The sequence below is a fragment of the Salmo salar genome, chromosome 08, assembly GCF_965601325.2.
Source record: "Salmo salar chromosome 08, fSalSal1, whole genome shotgun sequence".
NCBI classification, from domain to species: Eukaryota; Metazoa; Chordata; class Actinopteri; order Salmoniformes; family Salmonidae; genus Salmo; species Salmo salar.
The window spans coordinates 1,979,544-1,997,500 of NC_138298.1; the positions used below are offsets into that span (position 1 = coordinate 1,979,544).

At 43.1% G+C, this 17,957-nt stretch overlaps 47 non-coding genes across 47 annotated transcripts; all 47 read left to right on the forward strand.

The window, feature by feature from the left end:
• Positions 1–327: 327 nt before the first annotated feature.
• LOC145854741 (5S ribosomal RNA) lies at positions 328–446 on the forward strand. The gene has a single exon (XR_014375625.1). It is a non-coding gene; the product is annotated as a 5S ribosomal RNA (ribosomal RNA).
• A 409-nt stretch (positions 447–855) lies between these two features.
• Positions 856–974, forward strand: LOC145886099 (5S ribosomal RNA). The gene has a single exon (XR_014397683.1). It is a non-coding gene; the product is annotated as a 5S ribosomal RNA (ribosomal RNA).
• Positions 975–1,383: 409 nt separating this feature from the next.
• LOC145886100 (5S ribosomal RNA) lies at positions 1,384–1,502 on the forward strand. Its single transcript, XR_014397684.1, has one exon. It is a non-coding gene; the product is annotated as a 5S ribosomal RNA (ribosomal RNA).
• Positions 1,503–1,641: 139 nt separating this feature from the next.
• LOC145851010 (5S ribosomal RNA) lies at positions 1,642–1,760 on the forward strand. Its single transcript, XR_014372859.1, has one exon. It is a non-coding gene; the product is annotated as a 5S ribosomal RNA (ribosomal RNA).
• Positions 1,761–1,899: 139 nt separating this feature from the next.
• LOC145886101 (5S ribosomal RNA) lies at positions 1,900–2,018 on the forward strand. Its single transcript, XR_014397685.1, has one exon. It is a non-coding gene; the product is annotated as a 5S ribosomal RNA (ribosomal RNA).
• A 139-nt stretch (positions 2,019–2,157) lies between these two features.
• LOC145855720 (5S ribosomal RNA) lies at positions 2,158–2,276 on the forward strand. The gene has a single exon (XR_014376608.1). It is a non-coding gene; the product is annotated as a 5S ribosomal RNA (ribosomal RNA).
• A 139-nt stretch (positions 2,277–2,415) lies between these two features.
• LOC145854742 (5S ribosomal RNA) lies at positions 2,416–2,534 on the forward strand. Its single transcript, XR_014375626.1, has one exon. It is a non-coding gene; the product is annotated as a 5S ribosomal RNA (ribosomal RNA).
• Positions 2,535–2,933: 399 nt separating this feature from the next.
• Positions 2,934–3,052, forward strand: LOC145854743 (5S ribosomal RNA). The gene has a single exon (XR_014375627.1). It is a non-coding gene; the product is annotated as a 5S ribosomal RNA (ribosomal RNA).
• A 399-nt stretch (positions 3,053–3,451) lies between these two features.
• LOC145854744 (5S ribosomal RNA) lies at positions 3,452–3,570 on the forward strand. The gene has a single exon (XR_014375628.1). It is a non-coding gene; the product is annotated as a 5S ribosomal RNA (ribosomal RNA).
• A 409-nt stretch (positions 3,571–3,979) lies between these two features.
• LOC145883122 (5S ribosomal RNA) lies at positions 3,980–4,098 on the forward strand. The gene has a single exon (XR_014394695.1). It is a non-coding gene; the product is annotated as a 5S ribosomal RNA (ribosomal RNA).
• A 409-nt stretch (positions 4,099–4,507) lies between these two features.
• On the forward strand, positions 4,508–4,626 carry LOC145854745 (5S ribosomal RNA). The gene has a single exon (XR_014375629.1). It is a non-coding gene; the product is annotated as a 5S ribosomal RNA (ribosomal RNA).
• Positions 4,627–4,765: 139 nt separating this feature from the next.
• Positions 4,766–4,884, forward strand: LOC145851011 (5S ribosomal RNA). The gene has a single exon (XR_014372860.1). It is a non-coding gene; the product is annotated as a 5S ribosomal RNA (ribosomal RNA).
• Positions 4,885–5,023: 139 nt separating this feature from the next.
• LOC145886102 (5S ribosomal RNA) lies at positions 5,024–5,142 on the forward strand. Its single transcript, XR_014397686.1, has one exon. It is a non-coding gene; the product is annotated as a 5S ribosomal RNA (ribosomal RNA).
• Positions 5,143–5,281: 139 nt separating this feature from the next.
• On the forward strand, positions 5,282–5,400 carry LOC145855732 (5S ribosomal RNA). The gene has a single exon (XR_014376620.1). It is a non-coding gene; the product is annotated as a 5S ribosomal RNA (ribosomal RNA).
• A 139-nt stretch (positions 5,401–5,539) lies between these two features.
• LOC145854746 (5S ribosomal RNA) lies at positions 5,540–5,658 on the forward strand. The gene has a single exon (XR_014375630.1). It is a non-coding gene; the product is annotated as a 5S ribosomal RNA (ribosomal RNA).
• A 409-nt stretch (positions 5,659–6,067) lies between these two features.
• On the forward strand, positions 6,068–6,186 carry LOC145882228 (5S ribosomal RNA). The gene has a single exon (XR_014393794.1). It is a non-coding gene; the product is annotated as a 5S ribosomal RNA (ribosomal RNA).
• Positions 6,187–6,325: 139 nt separating this feature from the next.
• LOC145884511 (5S ribosomal RNA) lies at positions 6,326–6,444 on the forward strand. The gene has a single exon (XR_014396089.1). It is a non-coding gene; the product is annotated as a 5S ribosomal RNA (ribosomal RNA).
• Positions 6,445–6,853: 409 nt separating this feature from the next.
• Positions 6,854–6,972, forward strand: LOC145885121 (5S ribosomal RNA). The gene has a single exon (XR_014396701.1). It is a non-coding gene; the product is annotated as a 5S ribosomal RNA (ribosomal RNA).
• A 409-nt stretch (positions 6,973–7,381) lies between these two features.
• On the forward strand, positions 7,382–7,500 carry LOC145886103 (5S ribosomal RNA). The gene has a single exon (XR_014397687.1). It is a non-coding gene; the product is annotated as a 5S ribosomal RNA (ribosomal RNA).
• A 139-nt stretch (positions 7,501–7,639) lies between these two features.
• Positions 7,640–7,758, forward strand: LOC145851012 (5S ribosomal RNA). Its single transcript, XR_014372861.1, has one exon. It is a non-coding gene; the product is annotated as a 5S ribosomal RNA (ribosomal RNA).
• Positions 7,759–7,897: 139 nt separating this feature from the next.
• On the forward strand, positions 7,898–8,016 carry LOC145886104 (5S ribosomal RNA). Its single transcript, XR_014397688.1, has one exon. It is a non-coding gene; the product is annotated as a 5S ribosomal RNA (ribosomal RNA).
• A 139-nt stretch (positions 8,017–8,155) lies between these two features.
• On the forward strand, positions 8,156–8,274 carry LOC145855743 (5S ribosomal RNA). The gene has a single exon (XR_014376631.1). It is a non-coding gene; the product is annotated as a 5S ribosomal RNA (ribosomal RNA).
• A 139-nt stretch (positions 8,275–8,413) lies between these two features.
• Positions 8,414–8,532, forward strand: LOC145854748 (5S ribosomal RNA). The gene has a single exon (XR_014375632.1). It is a non-coding gene; the product is annotated as a 5S ribosomal RNA (ribosomal RNA).
• A 399-nt stretch (positions 8,533–8,931) lies between these two features.
• On the forward strand, positions 8,932–9,050 carry LOC145855754 (5S ribosomal RNA). Its single transcript, XR_014376642.1, has one exon. It is a non-coding gene; the product is annotated as a 5S ribosomal RNA (ribosomal RNA).
• Positions 9,051–9,189: 139 nt separating this feature from the next.
• Positions 9,190–9,308, forward strand: LOC145854749 (5S ribosomal RNA). The gene has a single exon (XR_014375633.1). It is a non-coding gene; the product is annotated as a 5S ribosomal RNA (ribosomal RNA).
• A 139-nt stretch (positions 9,309–9,447) lies between these two features.
• Positions 9,448–9,566, forward strand: LOC145884512 (5S ribosomal RNA). The gene has a single exon (XR_014396090.1). It is a non-coding gene; the product is annotated as a 5S ribosomal RNA (ribosomal RNA).
• A 409-nt stretch (positions 9,567–9,975) lies between these two features.
• LOC145885122 (5S ribosomal RNA) lies at positions 9,976–10,094 on the forward strand. The gene has a single exon (XR_014396702.1). It is a non-coding gene; the product is annotated as a 5S ribosomal RNA (ribosomal RNA).
• A 409-nt stretch (positions 10,095–10,503) lies between these two features.
• LOC145886105 (5S ribosomal RNA) lies at positions 10,504–10,622 on the forward strand. The gene has a single exon (XR_014397689.1). It is a non-coding gene; the product is annotated as a 5S ribosomal RNA (ribosomal RNA).
• Positions 10,623–10,761: 139 nt separating this feature from the next.
• On the forward strand, positions 10,762–10,880 carry LOC145851013 (5S ribosomal RNA). The gene has a single exon (XR_014372862.1). It is a non-coding gene; the product is annotated as a 5S ribosomal RNA (ribosomal RNA).
• A 139-nt stretch (positions 10,881–11,019) lies between these two features.
• On the forward strand, positions 11,020–11,138 carry LOC145886106 (5S ribosomal RNA). Its single transcript, XR_014397690.1, has one exon. It is a non-coding gene; the product is annotated as a 5S ribosomal RNA (ribosomal RNA).
• Positions 11,139–11,277: 139 nt separating this feature from the next.
• LOC145855765 (5S ribosomal RNA) lies at positions 11,278–11,396 on the forward strand. The gene has a single exon (XR_014376653.1). It is a non-coding gene; the product is annotated as a 5S ribosomal RNA (ribosomal RNA).
• A 139-nt stretch (positions 11,397–11,535) lies between these two features.
• LOC145854750 (5S ribosomal RNA) lies at positions 11,536–11,654 on the forward strand. Its single transcript, XR_014375634.1, has one exon. It is a non-coding gene; the product is annotated as a 5S ribosomal RNA (ribosomal RNA).
• A 399-nt stretch (positions 11,655–12,053) lies between these two features.
• LOC145855776 (5S ribosomal RNA) lies at positions 12,054–12,172 on the forward strand. The gene has a single exon (XR_014376664.1). It is a non-coding gene; the product is annotated as a 5S ribosomal RNA (ribosomal RNA).
• Positions 12,173–12,311: 139 nt separating this feature from the next.
• Positions 12,312–12,430, forward strand: LOC145854751 (5S ribosomal RNA). Its single transcript, XR_014375635.1, has one exon. It is a non-coding gene; the product is annotated as a 5S ribosomal RNA (ribosomal RNA).
• A 399-nt stretch (positions 12,431–12,829) lies between these two features.
• Positions 12,830–12,948, forward strand: LOC145854752 (5S ribosomal RNA). The gene has a single exon (XR_014375636.1). It is a non-coding gene; the product is annotated as a 5S ribosomal RNA (ribosomal RNA).
• A 139-nt stretch (positions 12,949–13,087) lies between these two features.
• On the forward strand, positions 13,088–13,206 carry LOC145854753 (5S ribosomal RNA). Its single transcript, XR_014375637.1, has one exon. It is a non-coding gene; the product is annotated as a 5S ribosomal RNA (ribosomal RNA).
• Positions 13,207–13,605: 399 nt separating this feature from the next.
• Positions 13,606–13,724, forward strand: LOC145854754 (5S ribosomal RNA). The gene has a single exon (XR_014375638.1). It is a non-coding gene; the product is annotated as a 5S ribosomal RNA (ribosomal RNA).
• A 139-nt stretch (positions 13,725–13,863) lies between these two features.
• LOC145854755 (5S ribosomal RNA) lies at positions 13,864–13,982 on the forward strand. Its single transcript, XR_014375639.1, has one exon. It is a non-coding gene; the product is annotated as a 5S ribosomal RNA (ribosomal RNA).
• Positions 13,983–14,381: 399 nt separating this feature from the next.
• LOC145854756 (5S ribosomal RNA) lies at positions 14,382–14,500 on the forward strand. The gene has a single exon (XR_014375640.1). It is a non-coding gene; the product is annotated as a 5S ribosomal RNA (ribosomal RNA).
• A 139-nt stretch (positions 14,501–14,639) lies between these two features.
• On the forward strand, positions 14,640–14,758 carry LOC145854757 (5S ribosomal RNA). The gene has a single exon (XR_014375641.1). It is a non-coding gene; the product is annotated as a 5S ribosomal RNA (ribosomal RNA).
• A 399-nt stretch (positions 14,759–15,157) lies between these two features.
• On the forward strand, positions 15,158–15,276 carry LOC145854759 (5S ribosomal RNA). The gene has a single exon (XR_014375643.1). It is a non-coding gene; the product is annotated as a 5S ribosomal RNA (ribosomal RNA).
• A 409-nt stretch (positions 15,277–15,685) lies between these two features.
• LOC145882229 (5S ribosomal RNA) lies at positions 15,686–15,804 on the forward strand. Its single transcript, XR_014393795.1, has one exon. It is a non-coding gene; the product is annotated as a 5S ribosomal RNA (ribosomal RNA).
• A 139-nt stretch (positions 15,805–15,943) lies between these two features.
• Positions 15,944–16,062, forward strand: LOC145851014 (5S ribosomal RNA). Its single transcript, XR_014372863.1, has one exon. It is a non-coding gene; the product is annotated as a 5S ribosomal RNA (ribosomal RNA).
• Positions 16,063–16,201: 139 nt separating this feature from the next.
• Positions 16,202–16,320, forward strand: LOC145886107 (5S ribosomal RNA). Its single transcript, XR_014397691.1, has one exon. It is a non-coding gene; the product is annotated as a 5S ribosomal RNA (ribosomal RNA).
• A 399-nt stretch (positions 16,321–16,719) lies between these two features.
• On the forward strand, positions 16,720–16,838 carry LOC145854760 (5S ribosomal RNA). The gene has a single exon (XR_014375644.1). It is a non-coding gene; the product is annotated as a 5S ribosomal RNA (ribosomal RNA).
• Positions 16,839–16,977: 139 nt separating this feature from the next.
• LOC145854761 (5S ribosomal RNA) lies at positions 16,978–17,096 on the forward strand. The gene has a single exon (XR_014375645.1). It is a non-coding gene; the product is annotated as a 5S ribosomal RNA (ribosomal RNA).
• A 399-nt stretch (positions 17,097–17,495) lies between these two features.
• On the forward strand, positions 17,496–17,614 carry LOC145854762 (5S ribosomal RNA). Its single transcript, XR_014375646.1, has one exon. It is a non-coding gene; the product is annotated as a 5S ribosomal RNA (ribosomal RNA).
• The last annotated feature ends 343 nt before the right edge of the window (positions 17,615–17,957 follow it).

Genomic DNA, 17,957 nt, shown 5'->3' on the forward strand with positions numbered 1-17,957 from the left:
TGCAGCTTCCTGCCTTTTTAATAGGATCAAATTTCCTTGTGTTTTCAATTAGCATCTGCCTTGTATTTATAAGACAAACAAGAATATTGTTGCTGAATGCAGCTTGTGTGTGCTTTGTGCTCCTTTGCCCTGTTCAAATGATGAAAGGAAATAAAGTTTGTATTTTATCCAACTACCTGTGCTAAAAAGTGATGGGAACAGTGTTTGTAATTTCTTCTACTTTTTCAGTGACACAAAGTTCAAGCTGCTTATCTAATTGGTGAAAATGCAATGTCTGTTTATCACACTCACTTTGACTATATATGTTGTAGCAAGAGATTGTTTCTCGCTTACGGCCATACCAGCCTGGGTACGCCCGATCTCGTCTGATCTCGGAAGCTAAGCAGGGTCGGGCCTGGTTAGTACTTGGATGGGAGACCGCCTGGGAATACCAGGTGCTGTAAGCATTTTGTCCACGAGGGTGTGCCCCTGCACTATTTCATCAGCAACACTGCCTTGTAGTAAGCATTTAATGATGAATTGACTAAATGCAGCTTCCTGCCTTTTTAATAGGATCAAATTTCCTTGTGTTTTCAATTAGCATCTGCCTTGTATTTATAAGACAAACAAGAATATTGTTGCTGAATGCAGCTTGTGTGTGCTTTGTGCTCCTTTGCCCTGTTCAAATGATGAAAGGAAATAAAGTTTGTATTTTATCCAACTACCTGTGCTAAAAAGTGATGGGAACAGTGTTTGTAATTTCTTCTACTTTTTCAGTGACACAAAGTTCAAGCTGCTTATCTAATTGGTGAAAATGCAATGTCTGTTTATCACACTCACTTTGACTATATATGTTGTAGCAAGAGATTGTTTCTCGCTTACGGCCATACCAGCCTGGGTACGCCCGATCTCGTCTGATCTCCGAAGCTAAGCAGGGTCGGGCCTGGTTAGTACTTGGATGGGAGACCGCCTGGGAATACCAGGTGCTGTAAGCATTTTGTCCACGAGGGTGTGCCCCTGCACTATTTCATCAGCAACACTGCCTTGTAGTAAGCATTTAATGATGAATTGACTAAATGCAGCTTCCTGCCTTTTTAATAGGATCAAATTTCCTTGTGTTTTCAATTAGCATCTGCCTTGTATTTATAAGACAAACAAGAATATTGTTGCTGAATGCAGCTTGTGTGTGCTTTGTGCTCCTTTGCCCTGTTCAAATGATGAAAGGAAATAAAGTTTGTATTTTATCCAACTACCTGTGCTAAAAAGTGATGGGAACAGTGTTTGTAATTTCTTCTACTTTTTCAGTGACACAAAGTTCAAGCTGCTTATCTAATTGGTGAAAATGCAATGTCTGTTTATCACACTCACTTTGACTATATATGTTGTAGCAAGAGATTGTTTCTCGCTTACGGCCATACCAGCCTGGGTACGCCCGATCTCGTCTGATCTCCGAAGCTAAGCAGGGTCGGGCCTGGTTAGTACTTGGATGGGAGACCGCCTGGGAATACCAGGTGCTGTAAGCATTTTGTCCACGAGGGTGTGCTCTTGCACTATTTCATCAGCAACACTGCCTTGTATTAAGCATTTAATGATGAATTGACTAAATGTCTGTTTTATCAGACTCACTTTGACTATATATGTTGTAGCAAGAGATTGTTTCTCGCTTACGGCCATACCAGCCTGGGTACGCCCGATCTCATCTGATCTCGGAAGCTAAGCAGGGTCGGCCCTGGTTAGTACTTGGATGGGAGACCGCCTGGGAATACCAGGTGCTGGAAGCATTTTGTCCACGAGGGTGTGCTCTTGCACTATTTCATCAGCAACACTGCCTTGTATTAAGCATTTAATGATGAATTGACTAAATGTCTGTTTTATCAGACTCACTTTGACTATATATGTTGTAGCAAGAGATTGTTTCTCGCTTACGGCCATACCAGCCTGGGTACGCCCGATCTCGTCTGATCTCCGAAGCTAAGCAGGGTCGGGCCTGGTTAGTACTTGGATGGGAGACCGCCTGGGAATACCAGGTGCTGTAAGCATTTTGTCCACGAGGGTGTGCTCTTGCACTATTTCATCAGCAACACTGCCTTGTAGTAAGCATTTAATGATGAATTGACTAAATGTCTGTTTTATCAGACTCACTTTGACTATATATGTTGTAGCAAGAGATTGTTTCTCGCTTACGGCCATACCAGCCTGGGTACGCCCGATCTCATCTGATCTCGGAAGCTAAGCAGGGTCGGGCCTGGTTAGTACTTGGATGGGAGACCGCCTGGGAATACCAGGTGCTGTAAGCATTTTGTCCACGAGGGTGTGCTCTTGCACTATTTCATCAGCAACACTGCCTTGTATTAAGCATTTAATGATGAATTGACTAAATGTCTGTTTTATCAGACTCACTTTGACTATATATGTTGTAGCAAGAGATTGTTTCTCGCTTACGGCCATACCAGCCTGGGTACGCCCGATCTCGTCTGATCTCGGAAGCTAAGCAGGGTCGGGCCTGGTTAGTACTTGGATGGGAGACCGCCTGGGAATACCAGGTGCTGTAAGCATTTTGTCCACGAGGGTGTGCCCCTGCACTATTTCATCAGCAACACTGCCTTGTAGTAAGCATTTAATGATGAATTGACTAAATGCAGCTTCCTGCCTTTTTAATAGGATCAAATTTCCTTGTGTTTTCAATTAGCATCTGCCTTGTATTTATAAGACAAACAAGAATATTGTTGCTGAATGCAGCTTTGTGCTCCTTTGCCCTGTTCAAATGATGAAAGGAAATAAAGTTTGTATTTTATCCAACTACCTGTGCTAAAAAGTGATGGGAACAGTGTTTGTAATTTCTTCTACTTTTTCAGTGACACAAAGTTCAAGCTGCTTATCTAATTGGTGAAAATGCAATGTCTGTTTATCACACTCACTTTGACTATATATGTTGTAGCAAGAGATTGTTTCTCGCTTACGGCCATACCAGCCTGGGTACGCCCGATCTCGTCTGATCTCGGAAGCTAAGCAGGGTCGGGCCTGGTTAGTACTTGGATGGGAGACCGCCTGGGAATACCAGGTGCTGTAAGCATTTTGTCCACGAGGGTGTGCCCCTGCACTATTTCATCAGCAACACTGCCTTGTAGTAAGCATTTAATGATGAATTGACTAAATGCAGCTTCCTGCCTTTTTAATAGGATCAAATTTCCTTGTGTTTTCAATTAGCATCTGCCTTGTATTTATAAGACAAACAAGAATATTGTTGCTGAATGCAGCTTTGTGCTCCTTTGCCCTGTTCAAATGATGAAAGGAAATAAAGTTTGTATTTTATCCAACTACCTGTGCTAAAAAGTGATGGGAACAGTGTTTGTAATTTCTTCTACTTTTTCAGTGACACAAAGTTCAAGCTGCTTATCTAATTGGTGAAAATGCAATGTCTGTTTATCACACTCACTTTGACTATATATGTTGTAGCAAGAGATTGTTTCTCGCTTACGGCCATACCAGCCTGGGTACGCCCGATCTCGTCTGATCTCGGAAGCTAAGCAGGGTCGGGCCTGGTTAGTACTTGGATGGGAGACCGCCTGGGAATACCAGGTGCTGTAAGCATTTTGTCCACGAGGGTGTGCCCCTGCACTATTTCATCAGCAACACTGCCTTGTAGTAAGCATTTAATGATGAATTGACTAAATGCAGCTTCCTGCCTTTTTAATAGGATCAAATTTCCTTGTGTTTTCAATTAGCATCTGCCTTGTATTTATAAGACAAACAAGAATATTGTTGCTGAATGCAGCTTGTGTGTGCTTTGTGCTCCTTTGCCCTGTTCAAATGATGAAAGGAAATAAAGTTTGTATTTTATCCAACTACCTGTGCTAAAAAGTGATGGGAACAGTGTTTGTAATTTCTTCTACTTTTTCAGTGACACAAAGTTCAAGCTGCTTATCTAATTGGTGAAAATGCAATGTCTGTTTATCACACTCACTTTGACTATATATGTTGTAGCAAGAGATTGTTTCTCACTTACGGCCATACCAGCCTGGGTACGCCCGATCTCGTCTGATCTCGGAAGCTAAGCAGGGTCGGGCCTGGTTAGTACTTGGATGGGAGACCGCCTGGGAATACCAGGTGCTGTAAGCATTTTGTCCACGAGGGTGTGCCCCTGCACTATTTCATCAGCAACACTGCCTTGTAGTAAGCATTTAATGATGAATTGACTAAATGCAGCTTCCTGCCTTTTTAATAGGATCAAATTTCCTTGTGTTTTCAATTAGCATCTGCCTTGTATTTATAAGACAAACAAGAATATTGTTGCTGAATGCAGCTTGTGTGTGCTTTGTGCTCCTTTGCCCTGTTCAAATGATGAAAGGAAATAAAGTTTGTATTTTATCCAACTACCTGTGCTAAAAAGTGATGGGAACAGTGTTTGTAATTTCTTCTACTTTTTCAGTGACACAAAGTTCAAGCTGCTTATCTAATTGGTGAAAATGCAATGTCTGTTTATCACACTCACTTTGACTATATATGTTGTAGCAAGAGATTGTTTCTCGCTTACGGCCATACCAGCCTGGGTACGCCCGATCTCGTCTGATCTCGGAAGCTAAGCAGGGTCGGGCCTGGTTAGTACTTGGATGGGAGACCGCCTGGGAATACCAGGTGCTGTAAGCATTTTGTCCACGAGGGTGTGCTCTTGCACTATTTCATCAGCAACACTGCCTTGTATTAAGCATTTAATGATGAATTGACTAAATGTCTGTTTTATCAGACTCACTTTGACTATATATGTTGTAGCAAGAGATTGTTTCTCGCTTACGGCCATACCAGCCTGGGTACGCCCGATCTCATCTGATCTCGGAAGCTAAGCAGGGTCGGCCCTGGTTAGTACTTGGATGGGAGACCGCCTGGGAATACCAGGTGCTGGAAGCATTTTGTCCACGAGGGTGTGCTCTTGCACTATTTCATCAGCAACACTGCCTTGTATTAAGCATTTAATGATGAATTGACTAAATGTCTGTTTTATCAGACTCACTTTGACTATATATGTTGTAGCAAGAGATTGTTTCTCGCTTACGGCCATACCAGCCTGGGTACGCCCGATCTCGTCTGATCTCCGAAGCTAAGCAGGGTCGGGCCTGGTTAGTACTTGGATGGGAGACCGCCTGGGAATACCAGGTGCTGTAAGCATTTTGTCCACGAGGGTGTGCTCTTGCACTATTTCATCAGCAACACTGCCTTGTAGTAAGCATTTAATGATGAATTGACTAAATGTCTGTTTTATCAGACTCACTTTGACTATATATGTTGTAGCAAGAGATTGTTTCTCGCTTACGGCCATACCAGCCTGGGTACGCCCGATCTCATCTGATCTCGGAAGCTAAGCAGGGTCGGGCCTGGTTAGTACTTGGATGGGAGACCGCCTGGGAATACCAGGTGCTGTAAGCATTTTGTCCACGAGGGTGTGCTCTTGCACTATTTCATCAGCAACACTGCCTTGTATTAAGCATTTAATGATGAATTGACTAAATGTCTGTTTTATCAGACTCACTTTGACTATATATGTTGTAGCAAGAGATTGTTTCTCGCTTACGGCCATACCAGCCTGGGTACGCCCGATCTCGTCTGATCTCGGAAGCTAAGCAGGGTCGGGCCTGGTTAGTACTTGGATGGGAGACCGCCTGGGAATACCAGGTGCTGTAAGCATTTTGTCCACGAGGGTGTGCCCCTGCACTATTTCATCAGCAACACTGCCTTGTAGTAAGCATTTAATGATGAATTGACTAAATGCAGCTTCCTGCCTTTTTAATAGGATCAAATTTCCTTGTGTTTTCAATTAGCATCTGCCTTGTATTTATAAGACAAACAAGAATATTGTTGCTGAATGCAGCTTGTGTGTGCTTTGTGCTCCTTTGCCCTGTTCAAATGATGAAAGGAAATAAAGTTTGTATTTTATCCAACTACCTGTGCTAAAAAGTGATGGGAACAGTGTTTGTAATTTCTTCTACTTTTTCAGTGACACAAAGTTCAAGCTGCTTATCTAATTGGTGAAAATGCAATGTCTGTTTATCACACTCACTTTGACTATATATATTGTAGCAAGAGATTGTTTCTCGCTTACGGCCATACCAGCCTTGGTACGCCCGATCTCGTCTGATCTCGGAAGCTAAGCAGGGTCGGGCCTGGTTAGTACTTGGATGGGAGACCGCCTGGGAATACCAGGTGCTGTAAGCATTTTGTCCACGAGGGTGTGCTCTTGCACTATTTCATCAGCAACACTGCCTTGTATTAAGCATTTAATGATGAATTGACTAAATGTCTGTTTTATCAGACTCACTTTGACTATATATGTTGTAGCAAGAGATTGTTTCTCGCTTACGGCCATACCAGCCTGGGTACGCCCGATCTCATCTGATCTCGGAAGCTAAGCAGGGTCGGCCCTGGTTAGTACTTGGATGGGAGACCGCCTGGGAATACCAGGTGCTGTAAGCATTTTGTCCACGAGGGTGTGCCCCTGCACTATTTCATCAGCAACACTGCCTTGTAGTAAGCATTTAATGATGAATTGACTAAATGCAGCTTCCTGCCTTTTTAATAGGATCAAATTTCCTTGTGTTTTCAATTAGCATCTGCCTTGTATTTATAAGACAAACAAGAATATTGTTGCTGAATGCAGCTTGTGTGTGCTTTGTGCTCCTTTGCCCTGTTCAAATGATGAAAGGAAATAAAGTTTGTATTTTATCCAACTACCTGTGCTAAAAAGTGATGGGAACAGTGTTTGTAATTTCTTCTACTTTTTCAGTGACACAAAGTTCAAGCTGCTTATCTAATTGGTGAAAATGCAATGTCTGTTTATCACACTCACTTTGACTATATATGTTGTAGCAAGAGATTGTTTCTCGCTTACGGCCATACCAGCCTGGGTACGCCCGATCTCGTCTGATCTCGGAAGCTAAGCAGGGTCGGGCCTGGTTAGTACTTGGATGGGAGACCGCCTGGGAATACCAGGTGCAGTAAGCATTTTGTCCACGAGGGTGTGCCCCTGCACTATTTCATCAGCAACACTGCCTTGTAGTAAGCATTTAATGATGAATTGACTAAATGCAGCTTCCTGCCTTTTTAATAGGATCAAATTTCCTTGTGTTTTCAATTAGCATCTGCCTTGTATTTATAAGACAAACAAGAATATTGTTGCTGAATGCAGCTTGTGTGTGCTTTGTGCTCCTTTGCCCTGTTCAAATGATGAAAGGAAATAAAGTTTGTATTTTATCCAACTACCTGTGGTAAAAAGTGATGGGAACAGTGTTTGTAATTTCTTCTACTTTTTCAGTGACACAAAGTTCAAGCTGCTTATCTAATTGGTGAAAATGCAATGTCTGTTTATCACACTCACTTTGACTATATATGTTGTAGCAAGAGATTGTTTCTCGCTTACGGCCATACCAGCCTGGGTACGCCCGATCTCGTCTGATCTCCGAAGCTAAGCAGGGTCGGGCCTGGTTAGTACTTGGATGGGAGACCGCCTGGGAATACCAGGTGCTGTAAGCATTTTGTCCACGAGGGTGTGCTCTTGCACTATTTCATCAGCAACACTGCCTTGTATTAAGCATTTAATGATGAATTGACTAAATGTCTGTTTTATCAGACTCACTTTGACTATATATGTTGTAGCAAGAGATTGTTTCTCGCTTACGGCCATACCAGCCTGGGTACGCCCGATCTCATCTGATCTCGGAAGCTAAGCAGGGTCGGCCCTGGTTAGTACTTGGATGGGAGACCGCCTGGGAATACCAGGTGCTGGAAGCATTTTGTCCACGAGGGTGTGCTCTTGCACTATTTCATCAGCAACACTGCCTTGTATTAAGCATTTAATGATGAATTGACTAAATGTCTGTTTTATCAGACTCACTTTGACTATATATGTTGTAGCAAGAGATTGTTTCTCGCTTACGGCCATACCAGCCTGGGTACGCCCGATCTCGTCTGATCTCCGAAGCTAAGCAGGGTCGGGCCTGGTTAGTACTTGGATGGGAGACCGCCTGGGAATACCAGGTGCTGTAAGCATTTTGTCCACGAGGGTGTGCTCTTGCACTATTTCATCAGCAACACTGCCTTGTAGTAAGCATTTAATGATGAATTGACTAAATGTCTGTTTTATCAGACTCACTTTGACTATATATGTTGTAGCAAGAGATTGTTTCTCGCTTACGGCCATACCAGCCTGGGTACGCCCGATCTCATCTGATCTCGGAAGCTAAGCAGGGTCGGGCCTGGTTAGTACTTGGATGGGAGACCGCCTGGGAATACCAGGTGCTGTAAGCATTTTGTCCACGAGGGTGTGCTCTTGCACTATTTCATCAGCAACACTGCCTTGTATTAAGCATTTAATGATGAATTGACTAAATGTCTGTTTTATCAGACTCACTTTGACTATATATGTTGTAGCAAGAGATTGTTTCTCGCTTACGGCCATACCAGCCTGGGTACGCCCGATCTCGTCTGATCTCGGAAGCTAAGCAGGGTCGGGCCTGGTTAGTACTTGGATGGGAGACCGCCTGGGAATACCAGGTGCTGTAAGCATTTTGTCCACGAGGGTGTGCCCCTGCACTATTTCATCAGCAACACTGCCTTGTAGTAAGCATTTAATGATGAATTGACTAAATGCAGCTTCCTGCCTTTTTAATAGGATCAAATTTCCTTGTGTTTTCAATTAGCATCTGCCTTGTATTTATAAGACAAACAAGAATATTGTTGCTGAATGCAGCTTTGTGCTCCTTTGCCCTGTTCAAATGATGAAAGGAAATAAAGTTTGTATTTTATCCAACTACCTGTGCTAAAAAGTGATGGGAACAGTGTTTGTAATTTCTTCTACTTTTTCAGTGACACAAAGTTCAAGCTGCTTATCTAATTGGTGAAAATGCAATGTCTGTTTATCACACTCACTTTGACTATATATGTTGTAGCAAGAGATTGTTTCTCGCTTACGGCCATACCAGCCTGGGTACGCCCGATCTCATCTGATCTCGGAAGCTAAGCAGGGTCGGGCCTGGTTAGTACTTGGATGGGAGACCGCCTGGGAATACCAGGTGCTGTAAGCATTTTGTCCACGAGGGTGTGCTCTTGCACTATTTCATCAGCAACACTGCCTTGTATTAAGCATTTAATGATGAATTGACTAAATGTCTGTTTTATCAGACTCACTTTGACTATATATGTTGTAGCAAGAGATTGTTTCTCGCTTACGGCCATACCAGCCTGGGTACGCCCGATCTCGTCTGATCTCGGAAGCTAAGCAGGGTCGGGCCTGGTTAGTACTTGGATGGGAGACCGCCTGGGAATACCAGGTGCTGTAAGCATTTTGTCCACGAGGGTGTGCTCTTGCACTATTTCATCAGCAACACTGCCTTGTATTAAGCATTTAATGATGAATTGACTAAATGTCTGTTTTATCAGACTCACTTTGACTATATATGTTGTAGCAAGAGATTGTTTCTCGCTTACGGCCATACCAGCCTGGGTACGCCCGATCTCATCTGATCTCGGAAGCTAAGCAGGGTCGGCCCTGGTTAGTACTTGGATGGGAGACCGCCTGGGAATACCAGGTGCTGTAAGCATTTTGTCCACGAGGGTGTGCCCCTGCACTATTTCATCAGCAACACTGCCTTGTAGTAAGCATTTAATGATGAATTGACTAAATGCAGCTTCCTGCCTTTTTAATAGGATCAAATTTCCTTGTGTTTTCAATTAGCATCTGCCTTGTATTTATAAGACAAACAAGAATATTGTTGCTGAATGCAGCTTGTGTGTGCTTTGTGCTCCTTTGCCCTGTTCAAATGATGAAAGGAAATAAAGTTTGTATTTTATCCAACTACCTGTGCTAAAAAGTGATGGGAACAGTGTTTGTAATTTCTTCTACTTTTTCAGTGACACAAAGTTCAAGCTGCTTATCTAATTGGTGAAAATGCAATGTCTGTTTATCACACTCACTTTGACTATATATGTTGTAGCAAGAGATTGTTTCTCGCTTACGGCCATACCAGCCTGGGTACGCCCGATCTCGTCTGATCTCGGAAGCTAAGCAGGGTCGGGCCTGGTTAGTACTTGGATGGGAGACCGCCTGGGAATACCAGGTGCAGTAAGCATTTTGTCCACGAGGGTGTGCCCCTGCACTATTTCATCAGCAACACTGCCTTGTAGTAAGCATTTAATGATGAATTGACTAAATGCAGCTTCCTGCCTTTTTAATAGGATCAAATTTCCTTGTGTTTTCAATTAGCATCTGCCTTGTATTTATAAGACAAACAAGAATATTGTTGCTGAATGCAGCTTGTGTGTGCTTTGTGCTCCTTTGCCCTGTTCAAATGATGAAAGGAAATAAAGTTTGTATTTTATCCAACTACCTGTGGTAAAAAGTGATGGGAACAGTGTTTGTAATTTCTTCTACTTTTTCAGTGACACAAAGTTCAAGCTGCTTATCTAATTGGTGAAAATGCAATGTCTGTTTATCACACTCACTTTGACTATATATGTTGTAGCAAGAGATTGTTTCTCGCTTACGGCCATACCAGCCTGGGTACGCCCGATCTCGTCTGATCTCCGAAGCTAAGCAGGGTCGGGCCTGGTTAGTACTTGGATGGGAGACCGCCTGGGAATACCAGGTGCTGTAAGCATTTTGTCCACGAGGGTGTGCTCTTGCACTATTTCATCAGCAACACTGCCTTGTATTAAGCATTTAATGATGAATTGACTAAATGTCTGTTTTATCAGACTCACTTTGACTATATATGTTGTAGCAAGAGATTGTTTCTCGCTTACGGCCATACCAGCCTGGGTACGCCCGATCTCATCTGATCTCGGAAGCTAAGCAGGGTCGGCCCTGGTTAGTACTTGGATGGGAGACCGCCTGGGAATACCAGGTGCTGGAAGCATTTTGTCCACGAGGGTGTGCTCTTGCACTATTTCATCAGCAACACTGCCTTGTATTAAGCATTTAATGATGAATTGACTAAATGTCTGTTTTATCAGACTCACTTTGACTATATATGTTGTAGCAAGAGATTGTTTCTCGCTTACGGCCATACCAGCCTGGGTACGCCCGATCTCGTCTGATCTCCGAAGCTAAGCAGGGTCGGGCCTGGTTAGTACTTGGATGGGAGACCGCCTGGGAATACCAGGTGCTGTAAGCATTTTGTCCACGAGGGTGTGCTCTTGCACTATTTCATCAGCAACACTGCCTTGTAGTAAGCATTTAATGATGAATTGACTAAATGTCTGTTTTATCAGACTCACTTTGACTATATATGTTGTAGCAAGAGATTGTTTCTCGCTTACGGCCATACCAGCCTGGGTACGCCCGATCTCATCTGATCTCGGAAGCTAAGCAGGGTCGGGCCTGGTTAGTACTTGGATGGGAGACCGCCTGGGAATACCAGGTGCTGTAAGCATTTTGTCCACGAGGGTGTGCTCTTGCACTATTTCATCAGCAACACTGCCTTGTATTAAGCATTTAATGATGAATTGACTAAATGTCTGTTTTATCAGACTCACTTTGACTATATATGTTGTAGCAAGAGATTGTTTCTCGCTTACGGCCATACCAGCCTGGGTACGCCCGATCTCGTCTGATCTCGGAAGCTAAGCAGGGTCGGGCCTGGTTAGTACTTGGATGGGAGACCGCCTGGGAATACCAGGTGCTGTAAGCATTTTGTCCACGAGGGTGTGCCCCTGCACTATTTCATCAGCAACACTGCCTTGTAGTAAGCATTTAATGATGAATTGACTAAATGCAGCTTCCTGCCTTTTTAATAGGATCAAATTTCCTTGTGTTTTCAATTAGCATCTGCCTTGTATTTATAAGACAAACAAGAATATTGTTGCTGAATGCAGCTTTGTGCTCCTTTGCCCTGTTCAAATGATGAAAGGAAATAAAGTTTGTATTTTATCCAACTACCTGTGCTAAAAAGTGATGGGAACAGTGTTTGTAATTTCTTCTACTTTTTCAGTGACACAAAGTTCAAGCTGCTTATCTAATTGGTGAAAATGCAATGTCTGTTTATCACACTCACTTTGACTATATATGTTGTAGCAAGAGATTGTTTCTCGCTTACGGCCATACCAGCCTGGGTACGCCCGATCTCATCTGATCTCGGAAGCTAAGCAGGGTCGGGCCTGGTTAGTACTTGGATGGGAGACCGCCTGGGAATACCAGGTGCTGTAAGCATTTTGTCCACGAGGGTGTGCTCTTGCACTATTTCATCAGCAACACTGCCTTGTATTAAGCATTTAATGATGAATTGACTAAATGTCTGTTTTATCAGACTCACTTTGACTATATATGTTGTAGCAAGAGATTGTTTCTCGCTTACGGCCATACCAGCCTGGGTACGCCCGATCTCGTCTGATCTCGGAAGCTAAGCAGGGTCGGGCCTGGTTAGTACTTGGATGGGAGACCGCCTGGGAATACCAGGTGCTGTAAGCATTTTGTCCACGAGGGTGTGCCCCTGCACTATTTCATCAGCAACACTGCCTTGTAGTAAGCATTTAATGATGAATTGACTAAATGCAGCTTCCTGCCTTTTTAATAGGATCAAATTTCCTTGTGTTTTCAATTAGCATCTGCCTTGTATTTATAAGACAAACAAGAATATTGTTGCTGAATGCAGCTTTGTGCTCCTTTGCCCTGTTCAAATGATGAAAGGAAATAAAGTTTGTATTTTATCCAACTACCTGTGCTAAAAAGTGATGGGAACAGTGTTTGTAATTTCTTCTACTTTTTCAGTGACACAAAGTTCAAGCTGCTTATCTAATTGGTGAAAATGCAATGTCTGTTTATCACACTCACTTTGACTATATATGTTGTAGCAAGAGATTGTTTCTCGCTTACGGCCATACCAGCCTGGGTACGCCCGATCTCGTCTGATCTCGGAAGCTAAGCAGGGTCGGGCCTGGTTAGTACTTGGATGGGAGACCGCCTGGGAATACCAGGTGCTGTAAGCATTTTGTCCACGAGGGTGTGCTCTTGCACTATTTCATCAGCAACACTGCCTTGTATTAAGCATTTAATGATGAATTGACTAAATGTCTGTTTTATCAGACTCACTTTGACTATATATGTTGTAGCAAGAGATTGTTTCTCGCTTACGGCCATACCAGCCTGGGTACGCCCGATCTCGTCTGATCTCGGAAGCTAAGCAGGGTCGGGCCTGGTTAGTACTTGGATGGGAGACCGCCTGGGAATACCAGGTGCTGTAAGCATTTTGTCCACGAGGGTGTGCCCCTGCACTATTTCATCAGCAACACTGCCTTGTAGTAAGCATTTAATGATGAATTGACTAAATGCAGCTTCCTGCCTTTTTAATAGGATCAAATTTCCTTGTGTTTTCAATTAGCATCTGCCTTGTATTTATAAGACAAACAAGAATATTGTTGCTGAATGCAGCTTTGTGCTCCTTTGCCCTGTTCAAATGATGAAAGGAAATAAAGTTTGTATTTTATCCAACTACCTGTGCTAAAAAGTGATGGGAACAGTGTTTGTAATTTCTTCTACTTTTTCAGTGACACAAAGTTCAAGCTGCTTATCTAATTGGTGAAAATGCAATGTCTGTTTATCACACTCACTTTGACTATATATGTTGTAGCAAGAGATTGTTTCTCGCTTACGGCCATACCAGCCTGGGTACGCCCGATCTCGTCTGATCTCGGAAGCTAAGCAGGGTCGGGCCTGGTTAGTACTTGGATGGGAGACCGCCTGGGAATACCAGGTGCTGTAAGCATTTTGTCCACGAGGGTGTGCCCCTGCACTATTTCATCAGCAACACTGCCTTGTAGTAAGCATTTAATGATGAATTGACTAAATGTCTGTTTTATCAGACTCACTTTGACTATATATGTTGTAGCAAGAGATTGTTTCTCGCTTACGGCCATACCAGCCTGGGTACGCCCGATCTCGTCTGATCTCGGAAGCTAAGCAGGGTCGGGCCTGGTTAGTACTTGGATGGGAGACCGCCTGGGAATACCAGGTGCTGTAAGCATTTTGTCCACGAGGGTGTGCCCCTGCACTATTTCATCAGCAACACTGCCTTGTAGTAAGCATTTAATGATGAATTGACTAAATGCAGCTTCCTGCCTTTTTAATAGGATCAAATTTCCTTGTGTTTTCAATTAGCATCTGCCTTGTATTTATAAGACAAACAAGAATATTGTTGCTGAATGCAGCTTTGTGCTCCTTTGCCCTGTTCAAATGATGAAAGGAAATAAAGTTTGTATTTTATCCAACTACCTGTGCTAAAAAGTGATGGGAACAGTGTTTGTAATTTCTTCTACTTTTTCAGTGACACAAAGTTCAAGCTGCTTATCTAATTGGTGAAAATGCAATGTCTGTTTATCACACTCACTTTGACTATATATGTTGTAGCAAGAGATTGTTTCTCGCTTACGGCCATACCAGCCTGGGTACGCCCGATCTCGTCTGATCTCGGAAGCTAAGCAGGGTCGGGCCTGGTTAGTACTTGGATGGGAGACCGCCTGGGAATACCAGGTGCTGTAAGCATTTTGTCCACGAGGGTGTGCTCTTGCACTATTTCATCAGCAACACTGCCTTGTATTAAGCATTTAATGATGAATTGACTAAATGTCTGTTTTATCAGACTCACTTTGACTATATATGTTGTAGCAAGAGATTGTTTCTCGCTTACGGCCATACCAGCCTGGGTACGCCCGATCTCGTCTGATCTCGGAAGCTAAGCAGGGTCGGGCCTGGTTAGTACTTGGATGGGAGACCGCCTGGGAATACCAGGTGCTGTAAGCATTTTGTCCACGAGGGTGTGCCCCTGCACTATTTCATCAGCAACACTGCCTTGTAGTAAGCATTTAATGATGAATTGACTAAATGCAGCTTCCTGCCTTTTTAATAGGATCAAATTTCCTTGTGTTTTCAATTAGCATCTGCCTTGTATTTATAAGACAAACAAGAATATTGTTGCTGAATGCAGCTTTGTGCTCCTTTGCCCTGTTCAAATGATGAAAGGAAATAAAGTTTGTATTTTATCCAACTACCTGTGCTAAAAAGTGATGGGAACAGTGTTTGTAATTTCTTCTACTTTTTCAGTGACACAAAGTTCAAGCTGCTTATCTAATTGGTGAAAATGCAATGTCTGTTTATCACACTCACTTTGACTATATATGTTGTAGCAAGAGATTGTTTCTCGCTTACGGCCATACCAGCCTGGGTACGCCCGATCTCGTCTGATCTCGGAAGCTAAGCAGGGTCGGGCCTGGTTAGTACTTGGATGGGAGACCGCCTGGGAATACCAGGTGCTGTAAGCATTTTGTCCACGAGGGTGTGCCCCTGCACTATTTCATCAGCAACACTGCCTTGTAGTAAGCATTTAATGATGAATTGACTAAATGCAGCTTCCTGCCTTTTTAATAGGATCAAATTTCCTTGTGTTTTCAATTAGCATCTGCCTTGTATTTATAAGACAAACAAGAATATTGTTGCTGAATGCAGCTTGTGTGTGCTTTGTGCTCCTTTGCCCTGTTCAAATGATGAAAGGAAATAAAGTTTGTATTTTATCCAACTACCTGTGCTAAAAAGTGATGGGAACAGTGTTTGTAATTTCTTCTACTTTTTCAGTGACACAAAGTTCAAGCTGCTTATCTAATTGGTGAAAATGCAATGTCTGTTTATCACACTCACTTTGACTATATATGTTGTAGCAAGAGATTGTTTCTCGCTTACGGCCATACCAGCCTTGGTACGCCCGATCTCGTCTGATCTCGGAAGCTAAGCAGGGTCGGGCCTGGTTAGTACTTGGATGGGAGACCGCCTGGGAATACCAGGTGCTGTAAGCATTTTGTCCACGAGGGTGTGCTCTTGCACTATTTCATCAGCAACACTGCCTTGTATTAAGCATTTAATGATGAATTGACTAAATGTCTGTTTTATCAGACTCACTTTGACTATATATGTTGTAGCAAGAGATTGTTTCTCGCTTACGGCCATACCAGCCTGGGTACGCCCGATCTCATCTGATCTCGGAAGCTAAGCAGGGTCGGCCCTGGTTAGTACTTGGATGGGAGACCGCCTGGGAATACCAGGTGCTGGAAGCATTTTGTCCACGAGGGTGTGCTCTTGCACTATTTCATCAGCAACACTGCCTTGTATTAAGCATTTAATGATGAATTGACTAAATGTCTGTTTTATCAGACTCACTTTGACTATATATGTTGTAGCAAGAGATTGTTTCTCGCTTACGGCCATACCAGCCTGGGTACGCCCGATCTCGTCTGATCTCCGAAGCTAAGCAGGGTCGGGCCTGGTTAGTACTTGGATGGGAGACCGCCTGGGAATACCAGGTGCTGTAAGCATTTTGTCCACGAGGGTGTGCCCCTGCACTATTTCATCAGCAACACTGCCTTGTAGTAAGCATTTAATGATGAATTGACTAAATGCAGCTTCCTGCCTTTTTAATAGGATCAAATTTCCTTGTGTTTTCAATTAGCATCTGCCTTGTATTTATAAGACAAACAAGAATATTGTTGCTGAATGCAGCTTTGTGCTCCTTTGCCCTGTTCAAATGATGAAAGGAAATAAAGTTTGTATTTTATCCAACTACCTGTGCTAAAAAGTGATGGGAACAGTGTTTGTAATTTCTTCTACTTTTTCAGTGACACAAAGTTCAAGCTGCTTATCTAATTGGTGAAAATGCAATGTCTGTTTATCACACTCACTTTGACTATATATGTTGTAGCAAGAGATTGTTTCTCGCTTACGGCCATACCAGCCTGGGTACGCCCGATCTCGTCTGATCTCGGAAGCTAAGCAGGGTCGGGCCTGGTTAGTACTTGGATGGGAGACCGCCTGGGAATACCAGGTGCTGTAAGCATTTTGTCCACGAGGGTGTGCTCTTGCACTATTTCATCAGCAACACTGCCTTGTATTAAGCATTTAATGATGAATTGACTAAATGTCTGTTTTATCAGACTCACTTTGACTATATATGTTGTAGCAAGAGATTGTTTCTCGCTTACGGCCATACCAGCCTGGGTACGCCCGATCTCGTCTGATCTCGGAAGCTAAGCAGGGTCGGGCCTGGTTAGTACTTGGATGGGAGACCGCCTGGGAATACCAGGTGCTGTAAGCATTTTGTCCACGAGGGTGTGCCCCTGCACTATTTCATCAGCAACACTGCCTTGTAGTAAGCATTTAATGATGAATTGACTAAATGCAGCTTCCTGCCTTTTTAATAGGATCAAATTTCCTTGTGTTTTCAATTAGCATCTGCCTTGTATTTATAAGACAAACAAGAATATTGTTGCTGAATGCAGCTTTGTGCTCCTTTGCCCTGTTCAAATGATGAAAGGAAATAAAGTTTGTATTTTATCCAACTACCTGTGCTAAAAAGTGATGGGAACAGTGTTTGTAATTTCTTCTACTTTTTCAGTGACACAAAGTTCAAGCTGCTTATCTAATTGGTGAAAATGCAATGTCTGTTTATCACACTCACTTTGACTATATATGTTGTAGCAAGAGATTGTTTCTCGCTTACGGCCATACCAGCCTGGGTACGCCCGATCTCGTCTGATCTCGGAAGCTAAGCAGGGTCGGGCCTGGTTAGTACTTGGATGGGAGACCGCCTGGGAATACCAGGTGCTGTAAGCATTTTGTCCACGAGGGTGTGCCCCTGCACTATTTCATCAGCAACACTGCCTTGTAGTAAGCATTTAATGATGAATTGACTAAATGCAGCTTCCTGCCTTTTTAATAGGATCAAATTTCCTTGTGTTTTCAATTAGCATCTGCCTTGTATTTATAAGACAAACAAGAATATTGTTGCTGAATGCAGCTTGTGTGTGCTTTGTGCTCCTTTGCCCTGTTCAAATGATGAAAGGAAATAAAGTTTGTATTTTATCCAACTACCTGTGCTAAAAAGTGATGGGAACAGTGTTTGTAATTTCTTCTACTTTTTCAGTGACACAAAGTTCAAGCTGCTTATCTAATTGGT